The sequence below is a fragment of the Lipotes vexillifer genome, unplaced genomic scaffold, assembly GCF_000442215.2.
Source record: "Lipotes vexillifer unplaced genomic scaffold, Lipotes_vexillifer_v1.1 scaffold317, whole genome shotgun sequence".
Classification (NCBI taxonomy): Eukaryota; Metazoa; Chordata; class Mammalia; order Artiodactyla; family Lipotidae; genus Lipotes; species Lipotes vexillifer.
In genome coordinates this window covers 434,670-446,031 of record NW_006782029.1, presented here as the reverse complement: position 1 = coordinate 446,031, position 11,362 = coordinate 434,670, and positions in this window count along the sequence as shown.

Genomic DNA, 11,362 nt, shown 5'->3' with positions numbered 1-11,362 from the left:
AAAGATTTCTCTAACAGTGCAAAAAAGCACTAACAATGAAAGAAAATTATCAACTGGATTTAACCAAAATTAAAGTGTTCTGCATTTCTATGATACTACTGATGTTGAGCATAATCTTTTTATGCACAAATTGACTGCATCAATAAATATCATGGAAATGTAAATTACAAACAAAATTAAGTAGTACTTCATATTTAAAAGAAGAGAAAGGATTTAGAAAAACTGGAACTCCTGGATTTCTGTTGGGAATGTAAATAACATGACTACTTTGAAAATCAGTTTAACAGATTTTTGTACAGTTAAACATAAACTGGCCTCCATGACCCATTATTTTCAATTATGTTAAATGAAAGCCCATTAGTTTTTACTCATGTTAAATGAAAACTTGTGTTACAACAAAGGCTTGTAGTTAAGTATGTAAATGTTCATAGCATCTTAACTCATAAAACCTTAAAATGGAAATAATGCAAATGTTTCATATTAATAGGAGAATAGGTAAGAAATCTGAGGCACATTATTACAATGGAATAAACACAGCTTTAAAAACAAACTACTGATACATGCAACAACATGGATGAATCTTGAGCAAAATAGATTATGCATATACATAAAAAGTTTATACTCAATGATTTCTTTTGTGGAGTTCAAGATCAGGTAAAAGTAATCTGTGATCATAGAAATTAGAACAGCGATTGCCTTTGGGAGTGGGAATTGACTGGAAGGGGGCATAAGGAAACTCAGGACTAATAGAAATGTTTTATATCCTGACTGGATTGGTGATTACTTAAGTATATACATTTGTCAAAACTCACCAAACTCTCTACTACAATTTGCATATTTTAATTTATGTAAATTATGTCATGAATTTTAAAACTATTGAAAAACAGTGTTATTTGCTAAATATTGCAACATTCACGTTATTTGTAAGTGGTGTAATTTCTTTTCTTATTGTAATGAATATTTGGTTTACACCTAATTTTGTATTGTAATTTTATATTCTTTCTCTGAAAGATGGCCTCATAATTATATAAGCTTTAGGCCCCAGAAAACTGAATAGAGAGTGAATGCAAATTTATTCTACAAATGTGTTTCTTTCAGGCCTTCTCTCCTCCCTTCTTCTTCACTCAACTCAGTCACTACTAGGAATTTTGAGTTATTTTGCTTCACCTCTATTCCACAAATTTGATCACTCTCACATATATCTTACTCATCTAATGGAGTCATTTTTATAAAACTTTCTTTAATAACCCAGAAATATGTATGTTTTAGTCTTTTTTCTTATATTTTCTTTAACACATATCATTTTTTAAATTTATTTTATTTATTTATGGTTGTGTCAGGTCTTAGTTGCAGCATGCAGGATCTTCATTGAGGCATGTGGGATCTTTCGTTGTGGTGCACGGGCTCTGTTGTGGTGCGTGGGCTTCTCCCTAGTTGTGGCATGTGGGGTTTTTTTTCTCTTCTCTAGTTGTGGTGCATGGGCTTAGTTGCCCTGAGGCATGTGGGATCTTATTCCCCTGACAGGGGGATCAAATGCACATCCCCTGCATTGGAGGTAGATTCTTTACCACTGGACCACCAGAGAAGTTCCAACATATATAATTTTTTACATGACCATAATTTTACCTATTAGCCACTCTCTATCTCCCACTATACTGTGGATTCTTCGAGGACAGGAACCAGGAACCCATTTTTCATTCTCCTTTGGCACTTCCAACTACCATCTTTGACATCTACTTCATCTACCCAAAGCAATTTCTCCCATTATTCACATAGTTGTCTACCATGCACTAGAATATGATGCAAATATCAAGAGATCACTACTTTCATCTTTATCTCTTCTCTTGCAGCCAAATCTTTAGAATTATCTCTATATTCATGGCTTCTCAAACAACTTAGATTCACTATTTATGGATTGCTTTATGAATGTACCCATGAAGTAGAGGCTGAAAAAAAATGTAGGAATTCAAGCAAATAAGTTGAGAGGGGCATTCAAGATAAAGGATACGGTTTGTGTAAAGGTTGGAAATAAGAAACACAAGGTGGGTTTAAGAAACTGAATGTAATTTATGGCTAGAATTCAGGGAGTTTTAGTAGACAGGTGAAAATTTATGGTTGGGACTTTAATGGCTTTATATACAATGGCAAAGAGTTTGGGTATCATCTGGGGATTTTCTTTTAGCATATTGGTAAGTGTCAGTTAAAAACTATTCATTGAATATATACTAAACAGTTGATCTCTGTGTCCATGGAACTCACCATTTAGTAGAAAAGACATATATTAAGTAAATAATAAAAATATAATTAATGAAATTATTTTAAGCATGTAATTGCTGTGGAAAAATCTTCACAACATTTCATGGATATGGCTGTTAAAACCTAGGCCTGTGGGTAAGAAAAGATGCCATATTTCCTTTGCCCAGCACTATTTTCCCAGCATCTATGACTGTGCTTGATACATAAAGATGCTCATCAATTTTTGCCTGAATAGGCAGATGAATACTTGAATTGAACACTATCAAATGAGTTTGAGTTAGCTAAATAGATAGGTAAGACTTAAATAGATAAATATTTGTCCAGGAGAAAGAAGACCTGTAGGTATAAAAGCCTAGGACCTTGAGAGAGTCTGGTATGTTCAAGAACCTAAGAAAAACCCAGTAGAGCAGAGGTGGAGAAGCCAACCTATAGGACGTTATGCATGAGGCTGGAGAAGGAGGTAGCATCGGTGCCATACAGAATATTATAATCTATGTTAAAGATTCTGAAATTATTCCAAGGCAATGGGAAATCCTTGATTAGTTTGTATCAGGGAAATTATGAGATTATTTTGCAATTTTAAAAGATAGTTTTAGTGCTGTTGTGGAGACTCAGTATGTAAAGATTGGGAAGTAGTCACAAGTAGATGATAGATGGGAAGATATCAGAGTCTATTTGTGCAGTCTAGGAAATAAATTACTGAAATAGGGACTCGGGGTGTGGCAGTGAGGATGGAAAACAGTGGATCGATTGGGGGTTCTTTAGGAAGTAGGATTAAAGGTATCAGAGGGTTGCTAAGTGAGCAAAATTTGGAAGGAGCTAAGGATAATTAATGAGACTATATATTGAGCAATTAGGTGAATGGAGGTTTAGCAGAGTTGCAGAAGATACAGATTTTATTATTTTTTTTATTGAGTCACTGATGTTTTATTTTTGTCATGGAAAGTCATTTTATTTTAAATATAGCAGTGTGTACATGTTAATGCCAAACTCACAATCTATCCCCCCACAACTTCCCCCCGATAACCATAATTTCGTTCTCTAAGTCTGTGAGTCTGTTTCTGTTTTGTAAATAAGTTCATTTGTATCATTTTTTTTTTAGATTCTGCATATAAGTTATATCATATGATATTTGTCTTCTCTGTCTGACTTACTTCACTTAGTATGATAATCTCCAGGTCCATCCACATGGCTGCAAATGGCATTATTTCATTCTTTTTAATGGCTGATTAATATTCCATTGGATATATGTACCACATCTTCTTTATCCATTTCTCTGTCGATGAACATTTAGGTTGCTTCCATGTCTTGACTGCTGTAAGCAGTGATGCAATGAACAGTGCAGTGCAAGTATCCTTTCAAATCATGTTTTTCTCCAGATAATGTGCCCAAGAGTGGGGTTGCTGGGTCATATGGTAGCTCTATTTTTAGTTTTATGAGGAACCTCCAAAATGTTCTCATAGTAGCTGTACCAATTTACATTTCCATCAACAGTTTATGAGGTTTTCCTTTTCTCCACACCCTCTCCAGCATTTATTGTTTACACATTTTTCGATGATGGTCATTCTGACTGGTGTGAAGTGATATCTCATTGTAGTTTTCATTTGAACTTCTCTAATAATTAGCGCTGTTGAGCATCTTTTCATGTGCATCTTGGCCATCTGTATGTCATCTTTTATTCACTCTGGCCACTTTTGTTCAACATAGTTTTGGAAGTCCTAGCCACAGCAAGCAAAGAAGAAAAAGAACTAAAAGGAATCTGAATTGAAAATGAAGAAGTAAAACTTCCATTATTTGCAGATGACATGATACTATACATAGAAAATCCTAAAGATGTTACCAGAAAACTACTAGGGCTAATCAATGAATTAGGTAAAGTTGCAGGATACAAAATTAATACACAGAAATCTGTTGCATTTCTATACACTAATAATGAAAGTTCAAAAAGAGAAATTAAAGAAACAATCCCATTTAGCATCACATCAAAAAGAATAAGATACCTAGGAATATGCCTACCTACGGAGATAAAAGACCTGTACTCCAAAACCTATAAGATACTGATGAAAGAAATCAAAGACAACACAAACAGATGGAAAGATATACTAAGTTCTTGGATTGTAAGAGTCAGTATTGACAAAATGACTATACTACCTAAAGCAATCTACAGATTCAATGCAATCGCTATAAAATTACCAATGGCATTTTTCAAATAACTAGAACAAAAAAATCATAGAGACACAAAAGACCCTGAATAGCCAAAGCAATCTTGAGAAAGAAAAACAGAGCTGAAGGAATCAGGCTCCCTGGCTTCAGACTATACTACAAAGCTACAGTCCTCAAAACAGTATGGTACTGGCACAAAAACAGAAATATAGATCAATGGAACAGGATAGAAAATACAGAAATAAACCCACGCACCTATGGCCAATTAATCTACAGCAAAGGAGGCAAGAGTATACAATGGAGGAAAGACAGTCTCTTCAATAAATGGTGCTGTGGAAACTGGACAGCTACATGTAAAAGAATGAAATTAGAACATTCTCTAACACCTTACACAAAAATAAACTCAAAATGGATTAAAGACCTAAATGTGAGACTGGATATTATAACACTCTTAGAGGAAAACATAGGCAGAACACACTGACATAAATCGCATCAAGATCTTTTTTATCTACCTCCTAGAGTAATGAAAATAAAAACAAAAATTAATAAATGGTATCTAATTAAACTTAGAAGCTTTTGCATAACAAAGTAAACCATAAACAAAGAAACAAAAGACAACCCTCCGAATGGGACAAAATATTTGCAAACGAAGAGACTGACAAGGGATTAATCTCCAAAATATACAAACAGCTCACACAGCTCAATATCAAAAAAACAAACAACCCAATCAAAAAATGGAATGGGTGGAAGATCTAAATAGACATCTGTCAAAAGAAGACATACAGATAGAGGCACAAGAGGCACATGAAAAGATGCTCAACATCAGTATAGAAAAATGCAAATCAAAACTACAATGAGATATCAACTCACACCAGTCAGAATGGCCATCATCAAAAAATCTACAAACAATAAATGCTGGAGAGGGTGTGGAGAAAAGGGAACCCTCTTGCACTGTTGGTGGGAATGTAAATTGATACAGCCACTATGGGGAACAGTACAGAGGTTCCTCAAAAAATGAAAGTAGAACTACCTTATGACCCAGCAATCCCACTACTGGACATATACCCTGAGAAAACCATAATTCAAAAAGAGTCATGTACCACAGTGTTCATTGCAGCTCTATTTACAATAGCCAGGACATGGAAGCAACTTAAGTGTCCATCAACAGATGAATGGATAAAGAAGATGTGGCACATATATACAATGGAATATTACTCAGCCATAAAAAGAAATGAAATTGAGTTATTTGTAGTGAGGTGGATGGACCTAGAGTCTGTCATACAGAGTGAAGTAAGTCAGAAAGATAAAAACAAATACCATATGCTAACACGTATATATGCAATCTCAAAAAAGAAAAAAGGTTCTGAAGAACCTAGGGGCAAGATAGGAATAAAGATGCAGATGTAGAGAATGGACTTGAGGACACAGGGTGGGGGAAGGGTAAGCTGGGATGAAGTGAGAAAGTGGATGGACTTAAATATACTACCAAATGTAAAGTAGATAGCTACTGGGAAGCAGCTGCATAGCACAGGGAGATCAGCTCTGTGCTTTGTGACCACCTAGAGGGGTGGTATAGGGAGGGTGGGAGGGAGACACAAGAGGGAGGGGATATGGGGATATATGTATATGTATAGCTGATTCAGTTTGTTATAAAGCAGAAACTAACACACTATTGTAAAGCAATTATACTCCAATAAAGATGTTAAAAAAAAAAAGTAACAAAGAAACTCCCACACTTAATGAACAGAACTGAAGCACAATTGTGAAAAATGGAAAATATAAGGTAACAGAAATGTCAAGGGAAGAAAATGTGTTTTCTGGAAAGAAAGAGTGATCAAAATTATTTTAAAAATGCAAAGCTTCAAACCCATGTTCAATGACAATGTAATATGGGCTACCCTTGGATTTGAAAAAAGAAACATCAGCTGAGATTATGATTCTCCCACTTTACAAAGTCTCCTATATTTGAGCAGTATTGAGGCAATCTATAAATGCTTGTTACATTGGATCTTTAGTCTTTCCTTTTTTGAAACAAATTGCTCATTTTTATGAGTTAAATTATGCTCCATCATAAGAGACAATAAACATGTAAGATATAGTATTTTAATATGGATAATAAGTCAAACCTTTCCATTGTTTAAAATTGGCAAATAAACAATGTAAAGAAAAAGCCTTCATAATGTAGCATGCAGTAAAAACCATTATTAATATTTTTCTGTAACTGTATATATATATTCATTATGCTCATACAGTTGATATATTAATACATTGTATATACATGAAGACAGAAATCACAGTATCCTCCCTGAAGCAACCATTAACTGATTGAGTGCCACCTAAAATAAATAAATAAATAAGAATAATAAGAAATTATTTTCACTGATAGAATAAACCTCAACCAGAGTGTGGAGTTAGTGTTTCTTAGCTTTGTTTTGGTTTCTGACATTAAGCAGTTTGCAATGAAAACACACATACACACACACACACACAATAATTGGGTGTTCATGTGTGACTCTGATCTATATAGAAGTTTTCAATTCATGTTTTTAGTAAGTTGAATTGTATTTTGTATCATGTCTGTTTTCTATACTACTTATAACTTCAATTGAGAGGTTCTATGCTATTTTCCTCAGGAATGAGTTTACTAAAAACTTTAAGAATTGTCTACAAATAAACTTTTAATTGAAAACTGAAGAGCAATAGAGATATAAGAGAAAAATTGGGGATTGTTTTATTTTTATTACATTTGTGTTCTGAAGGAAAACTACTTTGATTAGATAGTGCAACTGTAAATAAAAGACAACTAGTATCAGACAGAGCAGTTATCAGATGGCGATTGCATCTCAGCACAAAGCTTCATCAATGTTAAAATGCTGATTCTCTCCAGCAGGGGAATGTGGAGATTTGTTTGCAATATTAAAGGTAAAGGCTACATGTTCTTACCCTTGTAAAAATAGGTCAGGCTTCAAAAGAGACATTTTATGCTTAAAGTTACAAAACAAACAATTCTCATGGGCATTGTTTTGTTTACTTGGTTTTAGCTGCATTTACTAGGTGTGAAATTTGAAAGATTTATGGGACTAGCTAGAGGCAGAAGTCATAACGGCTGATGCAACTCCATCCTAGTAAAAGCTGTTTCTCAACTGGCATAAGGTTAAGGAAAAACAAACAAAAAAATGTAGTATGTAAGATATGACTGTTATGAGACTTTAACCAAAGTTCTTTCATACTCCACTGTGCCCGTTTAGTTCTTTGTCCTCTAAGCATCGTTGGCAAACCAAGCCTGCACCAGTTCATCTACTGACTTTATAAATTACTATAGTGGTTTATACAATTCTTTCTTGACTCACCAAAGGTGAAATTAATAGACAACCTTGACTTACTATTGATCTTTCTGATTTGATCAATGGAATGCAGTCTACCCAGCACTTAAAAAGAATGCTTAGAACATAATAAGCACTCTATACATATTTATTATATAAAATAATGAATAATTCATATTATTAAGAATATTGTCTTTTTCTTCATAGCCTGTCTATGCTGTTAACACATACAAACACACACACAAAATCTGTTTGTGGAGAAATAAGCCAGTATATTTGGTGTGACAGGAAACACCTCGGTGTGTAAAATCATAATGGAGAGCATTTGCATCTTCATGAAGTTCTTCGTAGGCTCTATGTCACTCCATCTGTTCTCTGTGTTCTGCCATGGCTCTAGTCCTTATCTTTTAAATTTTCTTACTAGGGTGGCTATCTCCATAATTAATACAAGTATATAATCATCTGCCTATTCCATTTTAAAGCAATTAAATCAAAGTAGATTTTTTTCAGACTTTGAGATAAATGAAAAAATACACAAAATGGATGTTTAAGGTAGAGTTCTATGTCCAGGAAATGCTAGCTCTGAATAGACTTGCAGTCTGAGCACACTGTGTGTCCCCCTTCCACTCTCGGGCATCCACCAGCATATATACAGATTTGCTTTCTTCACCTGAAAAGTGAAGCACTGGATGATTTCTGGACTCCCTTCTCAGCTATAAAATTATTCTGAAATTATTTATATAAAAATGAATTTTTAAAGTCCTTCTCTGGAGGCGTTTGACAATAACATGGTGTAAGTATAACCCTTCCTAGAAAAATAGGAAGAGATTTAAAATATCTGACTCCCAGGGCTCATTTTAGACCAAAACTTTTGTTATTATAGTTTCATAAGATAGACACTGATAAGCTTGCTTCAAGTTCTGTGGACTAACATTCATATCCAGCAGCAATTACAATTCTAATGGAAAAATAAGAGTTGAGACTTATTTTTCTTTGGTTAATGGACTAGGATACTGCTCTGAATAAATCGTGCAATCTATGGTGAGTTAAAATTCAGACTCTAAATTTTCAATCCACGCCTTTACAATTTTATAAGTATACCATGTAGAAACAAATATACCTTTGGTAATTTCCTTTTTATGGGCCGTAGGTTCAAAGCCTTTGGCTGGCAATACCATCAACCTGAAACTTAATAACATTGCTTGTATTGATTATATTTATTCTTGCAGTTACCTTTAATAGCAAGTGATACTTTCTCTCTAGTCACAATAGTGATATACACTTTCCTTCTAACACAGATATAAGCAAAAGAGCAACTGAATTGACTTTAAACATATTAAACTGCTAGGAGTATAGGTCATATGTGGATAAAATAAAAATAGTGAGAGTGATAATTAGATGTCTGAAGAGTAGAAACATATAGCTTTGGAAGTGGATGTGATTTATCTGAAGCTCTCTTGACCATGTCTGATCTCTTAGATAATCATAATAACCCTCTCCCTGCTGGCTTCCAAAATGATTCTTTTGCTTACTATTAAAAGTCTCATTGAAAGCCAACTGTGTCCCTGGTCATAAGTTGAATTTTTTTTTTTTTTTTTTTTTTTTTTTACGCGGGCCTCTCACCGCGCGATATGTGGGCCTCTCACTGTCGTGGCCTTTCCCGTTGCCGGATGCGCAAGCTCAGCGGCCATGGCTCACGGGCCCAGCCACTCCGCGGCATGTGGGATCCTCCCGGACCGGGGCACGAACCCGTATCCCCTGCATCGGCAGGCGGACTCTCAACCACTGCGCCACCAGGGAGGCCCCATAAGTTGAATTTTGTAGTTGACTGTTTAATGGTGCAGTTCTTTGGCTCATTTGAAAGCAGAGATAGCTAACCTAAGCAGGGATAGTAAATGGGCAAACCACTTTAGCCTCTGTCTTTGATTTCCTCCCAAAGTTTCTCTTTTATTGAAAGGCATCTGAGGCAAGGTGTGTATTTCCCTATGTGTATTCTCTTATACCAGGGATAGAAATGTATATTTGTATGATACCTTTTTTTCGATAGCTGTTGTATAATAATACCTATCAATGTTTTAAATCAATGTAGCTTTTTCCTCAAAATTCTATTTATAAGATTTTTGTCTACCAAAAAAGCTATTATGGATGAGCTATGATATAGATGTAAGGATGTTTATTGAAGCATTATTTGTATAGTAATGATTGGAGTTTAAGCAAATTTCCTTCTTACTGTAATATTTTCTACTTTTGGTTTCAGGGATACTTTGCTCATTCTTTTGGTTTTCCTGCCACCTCTCTAACCACTTCTTACAGATTTTTTTGCTTCTCTTCCTCACGTCAAACTATTAATGGTAGAGTGCTTCAGGCCAAACTTCTTTCAACCTTTTCTTGATCTACTCTTTATGTCTTGGTATTTCTAGCTATCTTATGGCTTTAATAGCCTTTAAAAAATTAATGATTCACCTCTTTCTCTTTCTTACTTGTTCTTTTCCTCTATAACCAAGGCTTATATATCTAACTGATTACATGTCCACTTGCCTTTCTAATATATGTCTTAAACTTAGCATGCCCTAAACTGAGCTCTTGATTTTATACCTTCCTCCAGTCTTCCTAGGCTAGTAATACATTACACCAAGCTAAAGAGTCATGTTTTACCCACTGCCATATCAGATCTGTCATAAAATCCTGTTTGTTCTACGTTCAGATTATTCCACAATAAAACAAAAGCTATTTCAGTACCATCATATGTAAGTTGAAGTGTTCCAAGCTTTCCCTTTGAGATCGGGAACAAGATAAAGTTTCTTGTTTTCACCATGTCCATTCTTAACCACCTTATTAAGGCAAGAATAAGAAATAAGAGGGAAAAAGACAGATTGTATTCTTGTATATATAGATAAATAAACTGCTAATAAGTTATTAGAATTTATAAGAAATTAGAATTTATAAGAAAGTTTATCTAGTTTGCTGGTTTCAGACTCAATTATATTTCTATATGCTAGGAGAAAAGTTAGAAAAAACATGTATACTGTTTATGTCAAAAATAAAAAGACCTAAGAATAAATCTAACAAAAGATATACAAGTTCTGTATGGAAAATTATAAAAGCTTATTAGGTACAGTAAAGAGGATCCAAATAGTCGATGTTATAAAGGCGTCATTTCATTCCATTTCAATATAGATGCCTTGAAACACTTGGTGATAGTTAATTTTATGTGTCAGCTTGAGTGGCCATGGGGTGCCCAGGTTAAACCTTATTTCTGGGTGTATCTGTAAGAGTGTTTTCAGATGAGATTAGCATTCCAGTTAGTGGACTCACCAAAATAGATTGCTCTCCCCAATGTGGATAGGCATCATCTAATCCCTTGAGGGCCCAAAAAGAACAAAAGGCAGAGAAATTCACCGCTTTTTTTGCTTGCTTTACTGCTTGAGCTGAGACAGTTCATCTCATCTTCTCCTGCTCTTGGACTAGGATTTATACCAATGCAGACATTTTCTTCCTTGGTTCTCTGGACTAAATTACACTACTGGCTTTCCGGAAATCTCCAGTTTGCAGATGGCGGAATATAGGGTTTCTCAGCCTCCATAATCTCAAGAGTCAATTCCTCATACCTCTCTCTCTCT